Here is a 16,989-nt window from a genome sequence, read left to right on the forward strand (position 1 = left end):
AAAAAGAACGAAGACATTTGTAAAATTAGCATAGTAGAATCAATGTTTGCATATATAGTGAAAATTGTATACTATCTGGGGAAGTTATTATAAGTTGGTTTTGGCCAAAAAGTTTGTAACGCATCAAAATAATGGTCGTAGACCTATATTTATATATACCAAATTTCATGTCTCGACGAGCTGAGTCGATCAGGCTATGTGTGTCGCAAGTCGCAATTTTGTTCGGATTGTCACGAAATTTTGGGAGTTGATGGGGGTCCTGGATGGGAAAAGACCACTGAATTTGGGGATGGCCGGATCATACTCAGGGTTCGGAATAGGCAAAAAACTTATGTGGAGAAGACAAGTTTTATTATAATGCAAATAACTCCGCTTCTATTACGAGTCTTCTTAAAGCAAAGCCTGATATTGAAATTGTAAAACTTCACATTTACAAGAATACAAAGTAGGTTGGCGTAGGTGGACAAACAACGTAGATATCGCAAAAGTCAGTAATCCAACCAAAGTTTTAATTTTTCTGACTGGTGGCCTTCCAAAAGCAAAGCGTGCCTATGATAGTAGAAAATCTCACCTTTACGATGATGCAATAATGATGGTCAAACGACAGAGATATCGCAATAGTCTGTAATAAATCCCATTTTTTAATTTTTTGTAATCACGCTACAGGTCTCAATTTTGATCGGATCGTCAGGAAATTCTGGGGGCTGACGGAGATCTTGGATGGGAAGAACCCTATTGATTTTGGTGATGGCCGATGATATTCAGGGGTAGGAATGAGCAAAAAACTTATTTGTAGAAAAAGTCAACGTTTTATTCCGAAGTGAATATCTCCGCTTCTATAAAGAGTATACCAAAAGCAAAACCTGGCAATAAAAGTAGAAAATATCTAATTTACAACGATGTAAAGTAGGTTGGCGTAGAGCTTTAAATAACGAATATATAGCAATACCCGCTATTCTAAACCAATTTTTCATTTTTGCGATTTTAATTAATGACGAATGTCACAGCTGTCGATGAAAGTAGAAAATCCCACCTTTTAATTGATACAAAGTAGGTTGGCGTAGGTGGTCAAGCAACGGAGATATCACAATAGTCGTTAATACATCCCATTCTTAAATTTTTTTCTAAACACGCTACAGATCGCAATTTAGATTGGATCATCACGAACTATTTAACGTCCCAGAGAGGACGAAACCTCTTGATTTTGGTGATGATTGGATAATATTCATGATTCGGAATGGGAAAAAACTTGTGTGGAGAAAATTCAACGTTTAATTCTTATGTTAATATATGCCCTTCTAGTAAGAGTATTCCAAAAGGGGGTCTGTACTAATAAAAGGGGGTCTGTACTAATAAAAGGGGGTCTGTAATAAAAAAGTGAATTTTTCTATTTCATAAGATGACATAACTCATGTGCGGTCCTCCCTTAAAATAGAAAATAACATGGCCAGTTTATTACCAAAACGAGGCATCAGACAAAGATGTGGTCTTTTTAACTTCACATTACGATTTGCGAAGGCTAAAAAATACTCAAGTAGCTAATTAAGGACTAAGTAAGCCGTTTAAAAATAAAGTCACATACATAAAAATCACTCTCCTTAAGACAGAAAGTCAATATGGGAAAGTGTGGCTAATCAAAGTAAAGAGGTGGAGATTTTAAACAATTATATCTAAGCTTGGTTTAGACTATACACTTATACGATGATTAAGCACATTATCTCAATTTATGTGACATATTGTCACCTCAAATGCCCAAAGCCGTAATCCACAACACCATAAGTTTACAGGAGAAGCAAAAATCGTTATAAAATGAAACACTGTTTCATAGAATATCAATCTTATGAGGTCGAGTATTTGGGATACTATCAATAAAGTACGAATGGGAGTAAGTAATGAAACTAAAACCGCGAAAACTCTTGGTTTTGGGATCCGTCATTACAACAATATCAGCAATGTTAACCCATTTTCCGAAAAGCCATTTCTTGAATATGATCGTGTTTTTTGGACGTAGAAATCCAGAAAACCAGATTTCATCAAAAAACTAATTTTAATTTTCATGTGGATAACGTCTTCGTGGTATTTCTGGTGCCAATATATTGTATGGAAATGACAAATTATATCCAGTAGATTTGTTAAATCAAGCATAGTATAAACGTATTTATACGACAAATGTTTTGTAACGGGTCACCTAGGTTTGGGGATGTGTATCCAATATATATTGACTACGCCACTCGGAGACCTTTTGGTCCATTGTGATCATCCATAAATCAGAAAAAGAAGTTCAGAAGTACCTTAAAAGAAAAAAGAAGAGAAAAATAAACAAAAAAAAAAAGAGGGTGGGGTTGGGAAAGTAATAATAAATGGATTATTAAAGATGAAAATGTAATAAAGAAAGGAGGATGGTTTTATTTTGGTGATGGTTAGGAAACTGTCAGAGAAGTAGTAACACTTATGGGTTGCGCCGTCCCAGCCAATTCAAATTTTTGATGATGTTATTGATGATTGTTGGTTCCATGTTTGAGTAGAAGGTTAAGCTTGGAGGAAAGCATACTCCTGTTAATCTATATCGCTTACGAGGTAACATCGGGCAGCGACATAAAATATGCTCAATAGTCTCCGTTTCCTCCTCATCTTCACAGAGCTTGCAATAATCCACGCGATCATCCTGCCATTTGTCGATAAAAGCTCGGATGTTGCAATGACAGGTAATGACCCCCGTCAATACCCTGATTTCTGATTTGCTCAAATTTAAGAGTAAAGTTGTTCTGTTTGTTGACAGAGTCCGCCAAATGGCCCTTGTTACGTTGCACCTTGATTCATTATGCCATAGTTTCTTGGCTCGTTCTTCAAAGAACGTCTCCACTCTCCGAAAAATGTGGCATATGGGTGGTTTGATTAAATTAGTGATTGCTAGACTTGTTGATTGGGATCCATGTCTTGCCAGTTCATCTGCCTTCACGTTTCCCATAATGTCACAGTGTCCCGGTACCCAGCAGAGTCGGGCAGCGTTTGTGAGGTTTACCAAAGCAGATCTACACTCAAGAACGGCCTCAGACTTGATGTTGGAGGATTTGATGGCTTTAAGAGCCGGCTGACTATCAACGAAGATAGTCACCGGTTCAAAGATTTGTGCATCCAGACTTTTTATCATCTCTGCAGCCAATTTGATTGCGGAGATTTCGGCTTGGAAAACACTACAGTCGCTGTTCAACCTATATGAGTATTCGAGACAAAGCTTTTCGCAGTAGACGCCTGCTCCGGTACCTTCTTCCATCTTGGAACCGTCTTTGTAGAAAGCCAGACCGTCCAGAGGAGGGTTACTACGGATCCAGTCATCTCTACTAGGAATAACGACCTCAATATCTTCAAATCATTGGACTGGTGATAACGCGTCGCTGAATTTCCCCTGCTGATTTAAGCTAAGGTTTGGTCCTAGCTCCCGAAGAATGCATGCATGTGCATAGGTGCTGTCACGCCAACGATTCAATTCATGTAGCCTTAGGGCTGATGAAATGATGCGACACAAGCCACGTTTCATATGTTTAAGAAGCTCACAGTCTGTTGTATGTAATGGGAAGAGGCATAAGTCTCTTGTTGATAGAACACTCTTCATCCTTTTTGAATAAAACGTGTTTGTGAACAAAATATTAGATCTAAATTTTACATGATGATTCAAACCCAATTACCGCACATGACATGAATTATTTATCACAACGACAACAAAGGCTTATATCACAATCAAAATAATGAACTATTGAATCATTAATATACTCATAGCTCCTGCCATGAAATGTATGTTAGCTTAACTTGATATTTGATTAGGCTCTCGATTAGGAAAACTGTGATTCAATGTAATTTTGTTACGGGATTACTCAATAACCAAACACAAAAGTAAATTAACGGAACTCAATTATGACAGTTCATTCATTATAACGTTATGTGAGTGATGCGAAAAGGGGCGATAACTTAAATCATTAGGCCGCAAGAATACATGAAATTTTCAAAATATAATGAATACTGTGGTAAAGAAACCCAATTCATATATTTAATGTAACAGTTATGTCAAGTTCATGCGGAATATAGAAATACGTGGTTGGTCCCCTCAGTTGCGAACACGAAACTTATTTGTTGTTATTTTTTAATTATATACAAGCAAAAAATAACAATAGTTTTTCCATGGAATGCACTTACTGTGTAAGATAGCACGATATCGGACGGAAATATTCAACCCAAGCTAATAAAAAAACAGCTGCCGAAAGAGTTTGCCAAATTATATTGAAATCGGTTCAGAGTAGGATATAGCTTCCAGATATTTTCGACCGATTTTAGGTATTTGGTGCATCACGCTATGTACATATCGCTCATTTACTCAAAGAGTGGCATAACTCAAAAAATGCGTTTTCTGAGTTAGCAATTTCTATTTTTTCTACGACTTATATTTTATCTTGTGTCAAATTTTCATGTTGATATATCTAAAACTCAAAGAGTTGCAGCTCATTTACTAAAAGTTTGGCATAATTCAACAAAAATGTTTTTTGAGCTTATGAAGCACTAAAACACTTCAAATCATGCAAGTGAGCGATTTGTCCAATTTTGATGAAATTTGAAATGTGTGATGGAATTTGATTTAGAAATAAATGTGCCAAATTATTTCGAAGTCGGTTCCGATTGGGATATAGCTCTCATATACTATATTTTCGCCCGATTTCATGTATTTGATGCACCATTCACGCTATGTACATATGTTCAACTTTGATGGAATTTGAAATGTGTGACGTAAGTTGCTCTAGAAAAGGTTTGAAATCGCCCGATTGCAGGTATTTGTTTCCAGTTTTAACCACATTTACAATGTGTGGCGGAATATGATCCAGATAAAAGTGCACAAAATTATGGTGTAAATTTTGATGAAGTCAGTGAGCGGGTTTCATTGATGCTATGAAAAGTTCCATAAATATAATGAAATGTTTCATTCATGCTATGAAACTTTACGTTATTTAAAATTTAATGATTTTTGTTTTCATTGTATAAACGAAACGTATTTCATTGATGTAATGAAACATTAAATTTCTATAAACATAAGAAAAATATGTTTCGAATTCAAACTAAATAGACTGGGCAAAAAAGGAGTACGCTAACATCTTTTTAAAAAATAGCGAAAAATGTATATACTCGATGTTTTTTGGTTTGGTTCAAAAATCCATAAAACAGTTTCATTAGATAAATGAAAGAGATTCATTGAATAAATGAAACATTTTTGAAATCCCTAACACTATTATATCTAATATTATGTTATGTATAGGCATTATCACCCTTTTTGCGTTTTGTATTCTTTATTTTATAAAGGTTGTCTTTTAATTATTTTGTCTTTATTAAACAAATTAAATTTGTTGACAATCATTAAAAGAACAAATTTATATATTGGTTACATACATACATATGTATGCATGGATATTTGCAAAAACAAGCAGAAGCGTCACCAACTGTCACAAATTCCCTACTGTCGCCGATTGGCATTGGTATACATAAATATTCATTCACATTAAAAAGAAGAATAAAAAGAAGAAAATAATTTTATTTTCAGTTGTTCTTTGTTATTGTTTGTATTGTTGTTCATTGAATTCCACACGCAGAGAAAAAAATATGTTTGATCCAACAATATTCCAAGAGCAAAATATATATTGTTAACATATTGTTGGATTCCTTATGTAGTATTGTCAATCCAACAATCGTTATTGTCACACTGGACTATATTATGTGTTCTAAATATAAATATGTATTGTCACTTTGACACTATAACGCTTTGGACCAAACATGTAAGTATGATAGTTTTGGTTAGAGGTAACAATATATGTTGTTACAATTCACAATAGTTTTGGTCCAAGTGGACAATAAATATTGTTAGAACTTACATTTTTTTTGGTCAGAATTAACAATATTTATTGTTGCAATTTACAATAGTTTTGGTCAGAAGTAACAATACTTATTGTTGCAATGCGAAATGGTTGGAATAAAAATTGCATACCTACCTTTTTAATGTGTTACATTTAAAAAAATATAAAAAGTTTCATTTTATTATTTATTTCATATATGATTTTTAAAAATTTTAAATAAACCTGATATGAGATAATTTTAATTTTAATTGACGCTAATTTTATTTAGTTTAACAAAGATTGATGTGCAAATAAAGCATGTTGGTAAACTATTTATTGTGATTTATTCGATCAGGAAAATTGTGAATCCAAGTCGTTAGTACAATTTGAAGCTAAATAAAAAAGAAAATATGTTAGAAATATCGCTTAGTAAAAGTAAAAAAAGAAGATACATACTAATTAATTTTATGCCCAAAACAAAATCGGTTGAAGAAATGTATTGTTGCACCAAATTACTGAATATAAATGGTTTAGAGAGTATTCTTATCAAAAATGTCCATTTCAGCTGTCGTTGATTAGTTTTAATTTTTTCTTAACTAAATTTAAAAAGTCTGCAGCAAAACACTCCTTAACCCGCTAAATAAAAAAAAATAGCATCTTGAAGTTAGTTAAAAACAGACACACAAAACTACGCAATAAAATACAAGTGTCAGCAATAGTCTTTTCTTTGGTTTCCATTGAGCATGCATTGCAAAAATTATTAGACTGTTGCAACGCGCTCTTTATATTTTAAATTAAAATAGAATTCCGACAATTCGTTCACAAAAACTCAAATTTAGGAAAAAAACTATTTCTATTTTCTCTTCGTATAATAAGATTCAACCACCTTTTTTGTTTTTAGCTCTCCACAAAACACGCACACATAACAACTTACATACGATAGTAGAAGAAGAGATTCAAAAGAGGTGGTGTCAAACAACAATGAAAAATAGTATTGGTAAAAATGGACAATAAATATTGTTAGAATTCAGAACAGTTGAGGTAAAATTATCTATATTTACAATAGTTTTGGTCAAAACTACAAACGCGTGTTGTAAACATTATTCAGTACAAAAAGAACCCAAAAGGGATCGACGTTTTCAAGAAAATTTAATTTATTGTGTCAAAGATGTATGAATTATCGGAATTCTTCTTTAATATCTCCTTGCAACGCAAATTCTGCTTCAACCACCACTTTTATATTTACCGCTTCACAAAAACACATGAGAGCACCAAAAACAAAACAAAAACTACATGGCAAAAGTAGATAACGCCATAAAAAAAGAAAACACCGACAGTTTTAAAATAATAAAGAATTCAATAGATTTAATAATGTATGGAACTTTTATTATTAGATTTTTTTGCATTTTTGTCTTGGAATGTTGTTTTTCTGAGTTTATAATCACTAATGTTTTACGTTTTTTGATCCACTTTCTTTGACTGCCAAACAAAAACTAATTAGGGACAAAGAATGCGCAAACACAAATAACTTCACCGGCTGGCACACATAAACTAAAGAGAGCAAAACAAGAATGCAGCGACTAGAATCCAGAGCAAATACTCAACAAGTTAACGGGAGAGAGTATAGTCAAAAATATGTATTTTTGAACTAATAATAGACATTTTCAATCCAAAATTGTGTATCTACTGAAAAAAAAAAAAACAAAATAACAATACGTATTTAAAACTACAACAAAAGCGATTTTTTTAAAAGACAATATTTATTGTAAAAATTCTAGATTATGATAGTTCCTACCAATCGGTATTGTTAATGATTTTTACAATATTGCGGAATTCCGAAAGTTGTTTTTGTTTTTTATGTTTGGAGCAAAAGATTGTATTTTTGGATTTGCAATGCAATGCTTGAACAAAACAAATACAATTTTGGAACAAAAATTGATATTTTTGTTCCAACAAAAGCGAAAAATATTTTTTCTCTGCGTGCAGCTGTGGTTGTGTGTATTAAACAAACAGAAAACAGGCGTAGGCAAAACTACTCTTCATTTTGCAAAACAACCACCGCTTGCTTAGCTACATCAAACGATGTTCAAGAACATTGTTTTAGTTTTCTCTATAACACAATCAAATGTGGATGAAAAAAAGTCATTTTACGTCTGAAGAGAAAATGTAAATATTGTTTTTTTATGTGTTCAGTTGTTCTTTTAAGGAATTTTCATGTATATTTTTTTCTTTGTAATGGAGGCATTCAATAGAAAATCTAAAGATGAGTAGAATGACGTAGAAACTGTTATCATTGGCCAAAAAAGTAACTCTTCCTTAGAAAAAGAAAATGCTGTATCCTCACAGCGTGGACGTACACAGTGGATTGCCAATAGTTGCTGTCCTACGGCAAAAGTTTAAGGTAAATTCATGTTTAGAAAACCAGATAAATTACTAATCTTTTTATGTTTTTTAATTTTGCTTATATATGACAACGCCCAAAAAGATATTTAACTTCGCTGAAAGTAAGTATGGAGTGTTTAATGTTAAATGAAAATTCAAATATTTGTTAAACTATAGAAGCATAGGTTTAATGCTTGCAGTTTTTATGTGTTCATTTTTTTGTAAATTTTTATCTATATTTGCAATGGAGATAAAAATAGAAAATATAATGATCAGTGGAATTACGGAGACCATCCATGGTCAATGAAGTACTACTTCCTTAGAAACAAAATGCTGTATACCAACATCATGGACGTACACAGAGGATGACTAAGCGGAAAAAGATGAAGCTAAGTTATTGTAAAGAAAAACAGTTAATTCCTTAACAATTTGTTTATTCTTTCAATGCTATCATAGCTGAGGAATTAAAAATGACTTGTTGTATTCATGGTCCAAACTAATTGCAATAAAACGAAATAAACATATTTAGCATTGACTTCATTTTTGTTCACTGCGTGAGTATGAAATGACTTCATAACATGAATGAAATCTTACGTTACATCAATGAAATGTGTCATTGATTTTGAACCAACGTAAGGCTTCATTGCATACATGAAGAAGTTTCATTACAACTATGAAAGTATTTCATTGCATTAATGAAGAAGCTTCGTTACGACAATGAAAGTATTTGATTGCATTAATGAAAAAAGTTTCATTGCATCAATGAGAGAGTTTCATTGCATTAATGAAAAAGTTTCATTGCATTGAAGGAGTTTCGTTAAAATTATTAAGATATAAATTCGTACGTTCTTTCACACTTTTAGCTCATTAGCCGTAGTATATACGGCTTGAGTCTTGTCCTCCGAGGAAGCCATGACAAGACTGTGGAGCTAAATACTGTCTTTACTGAAGCTTGTTTCTGCATATTCACGGTGGTGTAGGGTATCATATGGTCGGCTACGCCCGACTTTGATCCTTTCCTTTCTGATGTTTTTATTGAATTTAGTAATACTGGTGTATTTTGTTATTGAGCGTAAAAGGGGTACAAATGACTAGTCTTTGGAAATAAAAAGCTTCAATTTAAAATTCACAAATGCAAATTTGCAATGGTGACTTCGCTAGATATCATTTTTTCAAGATAATCTCCTTAGGTAATATAGCTTAAATAATTAAATTAATTAAAAAATCTCACACAAATTGACCTTTAATTTGATGTATAATAAGGGCAAATAGTTTTAGTCGCCGAAGTCGTCAAAGAGCCTTAAAATCAAGGAAAATCGAGGTGCTCAAAGTTTGGAAATCTTAAACTCTTATTAAAACTAAAAACATAAAAGGCGTGCCGCCAAAAAATTCGACATCGATTTTTCCCTTTGAATTTAAATCACCCTAGTGACTATGTGGATAATGCGCGCAACTTTAGTGACAAGTTTTGAACTAAACTAAGTTTGTATATGTGTCTTGAAGGTAGGTATATTACGATGTTCAAAGTATGGACCAGCTCGGTTACAACCTTCGATAACGTCCATCTGGACCAAATATTACGAAGCTACATGAAAGATTTTTGGTACATGGATTGAGAAAAAATTCCCATTGTCAATTCCGTTCGAGATACTAATTTCGGTTATTGCGCGCAAAAGTTATGGCGGTTTCAATTCTGATAATAAGAAAAAAATGCTGCTCATTATATTAAGAAATGCTGTTAATTAATGGCTTCCTACGTACTATATGATTACTGAGATCCCAAACCTTTTGAAAAAATTGTAAATTTTCGCGGAAAATAAGAAAGAATTAAAAAAATGATAGTTTGCAACAGGCTTTAATAAAATTTAAGCTGTTTATGCATCTTAAAAATATTTAAAAAATATGTACGTAATAAAAACATCGCGAAGATTCAAATAAAAACAAAACGTTTAGCGGTTTGCATATATAGCAAAAACAATAAATATTTTGAGCAAATTTAAAATATGTTTGTAAGAAAAAAATATTTTTTTCAAATTTATTTTGATTATTCATTTATTTCATCTACCGAGCTATGCTCTCACAGATTACATTGGATTGGACTTAAAAACTAGAATTTTAATAAATTGGCAAACAAACATTAGATATATAGTTAAGGTTCATTTTCAAGCAAAGATCTAACTAATCTCTTGAAAACATGACGTTCTATGTGGTAATCTATATGGTTTGCAATGGAGTTAAATAAACAAAGACATCGTGTTAACGGCTCATTCTTCCCATAATTAGTTCTATGAAAAGATATATTAAATAATTGATGTTCTCTTAAAAACCGATTTGGAACGTGCAAGGGTAACAAAGACAAAAGCTCAGAGCAATCAATATTTGAATCAAATGGATATTTTATAAAAACAATACCTTGCAGCTTCCTCCTTTGATATAGTAGCTGAATACCAAGGATTCGGCATCGTTCAATATAGTGAGGCATATTATCAATGTTATATGTCGTTCTTAAAGCAAATCTTGTGAAACGTTTCTGAATTCTTGAATTTTGCGAGATAGTTGAAGACAATGTAGGAAAAATAGTTCGGAGTTATTCATCTATTTTAGGTAAACTTCACGCGAAAACGCACATTTATTATTGTAATCACTTCCCGAATACAAGCTAACATCTTGCGGAATATTTTCAAATAAATTTTGGGTTCCTTTAAATGGAGAATAATTTTGAAGGAAAACTGTATGGAGTAATGAACATTTTGAAATGCATGTAAATCGCGAAATCCTCAAAATCACTTGATGCGCATGCGGTTTCCCGATACAACGATTTTTTTCTTTTCGTTTGTATACATTTACCAAGATTACTTTGGCGGCTGCGATGTAGCATCGTCTACAGTTTAAAAAAACAACATTGTTCCACAACATCCCATACGGGACAAGGGAGACTTCTCTCATATCAATGAGTGCACCCCGATTCATATTAAGCTCAATGATATGGGACCTACTGTTTATCGCCGAGTCCGAACGGCGTGCCTTAAGACACCACTTGTAGAGAAGTTTTCAAGGCTGAAATACTCAGGAAATGTCGCCAACATTACTGAGGGGTATTTCGCCACCGTTGAAAAATGTTTGATGTTGCCTGGCCGGGGAATCGAACCACTGACCTTCCGCGTGCAATGCGGACGTGCATACCATTGCACCACGGTTGCACCCATCGTCTACAGTTTAGTGTGCAAAAAACTCCATACACTTGTGCACAAAGTACATACACTTTTTATGCGCATCCGATTTCACTATCAACCTAGAAAAAATATATCGATCCGCAAAAACGCGAGTGGTGTGTTGGCTTCTTAGTTGAAAAAGAAATGATCCACAGAAAACGCGAATTAATCCTCAACATTTTCAAAAACATTTTTCGCAAATTTTTCAATTTTTGCAGTAGCCGTTTCCGCCGTTCTAGTGGATGGATTTTTACGATCTGTGATATTGTAAATACTGTACCCAAAAAAAAAGATATTTAAAAAAAATATCGATCTCAATTTTGTCCTTTGGCAGTAGATTACTGTGGTGCTGTGTGGGCTACATAGTCAATAGTTGTTTAAAATACCCGAAAGTGGTACATTAGAAGTGTAATCCACATTTTGTATTCTTCTACTTTCACTTTGGACAGATGTCCGCCATTTGAATAGTTTAACCAGACATCGAATAGTAACGTACAGTTAGCTTCAACGTGTTTTTCCACGCCAATTAAAATTTTTTGCGAAATATTTTACCTTTGTTTAAAAACACTTAATTTCATCCAGCAATAGTCATAGTAACTGGTAAACTGCAATAGTTTGCGTATTATAAAAATGCAAACCTTGGCTTCATGGACACTAAATTTTTTTGTCTTTCATATACCCTCGTTGCTGAAAAAAAACTTTGAATTTGCAACGCGGTTATATGGGGTCAAGATCCCTAAATGACAAATAACAGTTAAATCGAATAAAAAATGTGTTTATTAGTTTTGAATTACAATTTTGAAATTTTTTCTTCATTATTATACCCTCAGCATTTATGCTAACGAGGGTATATATATATATAGTATATAGAGGGTTTTAGACACCAAGATGTTTGGACGAAATGTGTTTCAGACAATTTGGAGTCGATTTAGCCATGTCCGTTTGTCTGCCTGGCTGGCTGGTGCGCACTATAACTCTCGAACGGTTAAACCGATTTGGTCCAAAATTTGGCTTTCGCAATATTTTGTCCAAACTTAGTTTAAGTTCGAAGATGGGTTTTATTAGTCCACTCCTTCCGGTACCTCCCCCACAAAAGTTCGAAAATGTTCGGAAAATTTGTGCGCGCGATAACTCTTTAAGGCAGTAATCGATTTGATCCAAAGTATGCACATCGTGAAATTTCTACCAAACTTAGATGATGTTCCAATATGGACTCAATCGGTCCACGTCTTCGCGTACCGCCCAAACAAAGTTTCGAAAACGTGCAGTTTAGGACCTTCTCTGGAATCGTTTTAATTTTTGTTGTAGCTTCTTTTTTTCACGGCCCCCCATAAGGCGCACAGTGGTTCAGAATCGTTTTTTCCTGGTCAAAATTCTGTAACTTTTGAACGGATAGAGATATTTTCACAATTCTTTTTTTGTTAGACAGATAACACAATCAGCTTTCCGGTGAATTATAAGCGGTCAAATTAGGTCTGGTAGTTGCAGAGGAATTCAATGTCATAGTTAAACTTTTGAATTTTTTTACTATTTTTCATCAAAATATCAGTGTTTTTTTGTTTTTATATCTTCTTATATATTAAAGATGGTCAAACGCCAATAAATACACTATAAAATTGCCAAAAAAAAATTAAAAAAAATTTTTCGAAAAAAAATTAAAATTTTTTTTTCACAAATTTTTCACATTAAAAAAGGCAAAAAATTTAAATTTTTTCAAAAATTAAAACAAAATGCTCCCTGGGTGTTAATTAAACGTATATAACTCATATGAAAACTCATATACCTCAAAAAATTTTAATTTGTGTAAAAAAGCTGCAATTCATATGGGAATTGGTATGGAAAAACACACATTTTTACCCATGTAATTTCAATAAATTTAAAAAAGTGTTAAACGGACGGAACGGGACGGGAACAAAAGTATATATGGGCTAAAAGAGGAGACTTTCGGGCATATTTCTGTGGAAACAGAACATTGTTCCATGTTGTTCCACAAAAGTTCTAGTCCACTAAATTTGGAATTGCATAAAATTTAGTACCTGAGGAAAAATAAAATAGCTCATGTTGTGTAAACGTCACTGTAATTTGTTTAATTTATTTTTAAAGACCACAACCCTACCTATCTAATAAAAAACAGCGAACGCAATTTATGTTATAGTTTCCGAGAAATAGCTATTTCTTTCTCCAGAAGTTTTCAAAAATTACGTATTTCTCAAAAATTGGAAAAATGTTCGTCTTTAGGGGCACCCCACGCCCGCACCTTCCAATATTTTGACCTAATTTTTTGGTTCCCTTAGTTTCAATATGTTTACTATTGAATCCCATATAGGAATTAAATATCTGTTACAAAACAAAATTTTGATTTTTGGCCAGGAAAATCGATTCCTGAACCATTGTGCGGCGGTACAAGTTTCATCGAGGGCAAAACCCTACTTCATGAAAAAATAGCCTGAAAGGTTCAAAAAACACCTATGACACCATGTGTAGTGGTTTGAGCGCAAGATAACTCTCGAACGGATCTGCCGATTCGATCCAAAATTTGGCCTTCATAATATTTTGTACAAACTTAGTTTAAGTTCGAAGATAAGCCATATCGGTTCACTCCTTTAGGTACCTCCCCCACAAAAGTTCAAAAATGTTCGGAAAAATTGTGCGCACGATATGTAGTAGTTGGAGAGCACAATAACTTCCGAACTGATAGACCGATTTGGTCCAAAATTTTGTCTTCGTCATATTTTGTCCAAACTTAGTTTAAATTCTAAAATGGTCCATAGCGGTCCTCTCCTTAGGATACCTCCCCCACATAACTTCAACATTTGTGTCCAAGGGCAGTTTAGGGTCTGTTCTGAGATCCTTTGGAAATTTATACCGATGATATACAGCCATATTATATTTTCCGTGGACAAGTCCATGCTTCCTGGCATACTGGTCCAACAGGTGTACGATAACCCAATGATATGAGTCTCAAAAATAAGATCCGTAATGTACTATGTCGGTCGATTCCCCCCTCCGCAAAACTTTTGAACTTTAATCCTAATCCACATTTTTGTCGGCAAGTTCAAATGTCCAAAAAGTGCCACAAAATTCTGAAAAGACCCTAAATACATTTGATCTGTCCGTAGATGAAAGTTCCAATTCACATAGGCTGAAGGAATATTTCTGTCGGCAAAGCCGACTGAAACTTTTTTACTTGTTTTTTACTCAATATACACCTTTGTTAAAAATCAGATCGATCGGATGTATAGAAAATTTTTGCCTCACTTTCCCATATAAGAAGGTCCATTCTATATGTGTTTCTTGGTAGAGTCCTCAGGTACCCACCTGATTATCTCTTTCGTTATAGAGAGATTGTTTTGTGTGAGAACTTCCATCGTACATTAAAAAACTTCGTTATAGAGAATTTAAACTAAGTGAAAATATATGGGAAAAGTTGAGTTTTCAAACTTTATTCGTTATAGAGAATTTAGAAAAGTTTAACGGCATTTATCGTCCTTAGTCGTTTATGCATTATATTTTGTAGACAGATTATAGGATGCCCATTAAATGTTTGCAAAACAAAACATATTACATTATTTGAAATTAAAGGCAGCTTATTTCGAACTTATGTATTTTAATCAAATAAAAAATCAAAAATTTCCTAAAAATAATAATTTCTTGATTGCAGTGATTTCTCGATCTATCATTATAGTAATGTTTTTTTCTGAGTTGGCTTGATTTGTTCCATTGCAGATTGAAAAATAACTAATCAATTATCTGTGTACTTCTTCTTTCCATTCTCAAAAATCCCCTGGAAATCGAATAATAGTTGCAAATAGCATTTCTGCTGTTGAATAACTAACGTCCTCTATGACTGCCGAATGAAAAACCATCTAAGACTTGATAGCAGCATTCAATGTTATGTTTCATCTTTCAATTTGATCATTACTCCGACGATGGTATGATATTGTATGAATTATGTTAACTCCAAGAAATCTTGAAAACTCTCTAATTGCATTGACATCCCAAGGTTCGAAAGTATCAGCAATTTTATCTGTCGTTTGTGCTAATTTGTTTAAGGACTCACTGCTTACCTATAAAATAGGTTGAGTCTGTCTAGGAATACGTTGCATCCATAATGATATTGAGCTCATCGCCCGAAACTCTATGCCATCTCCATATATGTATGTATTTACAGATTAAGTATTCAATTTGATGGAACAATATTCCTAAAAAATGTAGTTGCATTTTCTACTCGACTATTCTAAACCAATTAAATGCAATACAAGATGACGTAATTTCTGTTACTTAAGAAAAAAAAACCAGCACCATTATCGCAAACTTACGAGTGACGCCTATAACCAACGTTACTTAAATCTTTTTTTAGGATCATCAACCAAGTTTCTGATACACAAATGCAGGTAGACACGTTTATGCTTAACGAGAGATAAAGCAGAGCAAAAAAGTGACAACAGCTTTCATTGATGTTGAGTGAAAGCACTATCATTTCGTTTACTTTACATATTCATCAACACACTCACATACAAACGGCCATCAGGATGTTATGTGTGACAAGAGGGTCCAAAAAAGAAGAGAAAAAAAAACAAATATGGATATTTACCTTTAGGCCATGGTAAGTAAGAGATAAATGTGTTCCATCTTCCGAAAATGTAAATGCAAAGAATGAAAAAAATACGGAGTGGAAAAGTGAAAAAGTGGTTCCGATTTTGCATCAATTAAGACGTTTAACTCCCATTGTTTTTCTTTTCAGTTGGTGTGTACATATACAAATCCATTTGAACATTTAAAGTGCATCCTTTAAAAGAGTCACATAATTGCTTGCATGATGAACCGATTCAATTTAATTTCGATTGAGTACAATTGCGAATGTGGTTCCATTTAATGACGACCGCAGTATTATTTACACTTTCATCAACTGAAACCGGAGAAACTCAATGAATAACAGTTTTTATTTGTCAGCAGTATTCTTATACAACAAAATCGGATGTGGTGTACATGGCGAAATGTTAATGGCAATAGCAGTGGTCACTTCAAACTTTTTAATGTATCAGAGAAAACTTTAATCAAAATAGGACAAATATAAAATACATACTTCCGTATATGAACTTTAAGGTATAACCGCGATACACAAAAACGGTTGGAAATCAGGAATATATCGTATGTATCGTAACGATACTATCGTTATGTAAAGCGTGTGGCAAACAACAATTATTTATTTTAGTTTTTGGCTGGTATTCCGACTTTAATAATTTGTTAACAGCTACTTTTGATTTTTTAGTCAAATTGGATAATAAATGCGACGTTACGAATACACGGACGGGCATGCATAAACGTTTTTTTGTACAAAGGTTCAGAAAAAAAATCCCCAGTACAAATCCGCTCGCGAGCAAATTTTTGGTTCTTGCGGGAAAAAGTTATGGCAGTTTTACTTCTGCTGTTAAGAAAAAATATTAAGAATACGCTAATTATTGTCACGAAGGGACGTCAGTGAGTAGATTGCATAATATTTGTAAAATGTTACTCAGTATTCG

The 16,989-nt window shown here is 33.3% G+C and overlaps 1 long non-coding RNA gene across 1 annotated transcript in view; it reads left to right on the forward strand.

Moving 5' to 3' along the window:
- LOC141399705 (uncharacterized) overlaps positions 1–16,244 on the forward strand; it is an 80,313-nt gene extending 64,069 nt beyond the window's left edge. The window contains exons 2-3 of the long non-coding RNA XR_012411910.1: positions 15,825–16,070; positions 16,209–16,244. This is a non-coding gene — a long non-coding RNA (uncharacterized lncRNA). The remainder of the gene's footprint in view (positions 1–15,824; positions 16,071–16,208) is intronic.
- The last annotated feature ends 745 nt before the right edge of the window (positions 16,245–16,989 follow it).

This window comes from Musca autumnalis, unplaced genomic scaffold, assembly GCF_047663935.1.
Source record: "Musca autumnalis isolate F117 unplaced genomic scaffold, ASM4766393v1 scaffold_3, whole genome shotgun sequence".
NCBI classification, from domain to species: Eukaryota; Metazoa; Arthropoda; class Insecta; order Diptera; family Muscidae; genus Musca; species Musca autumnalis.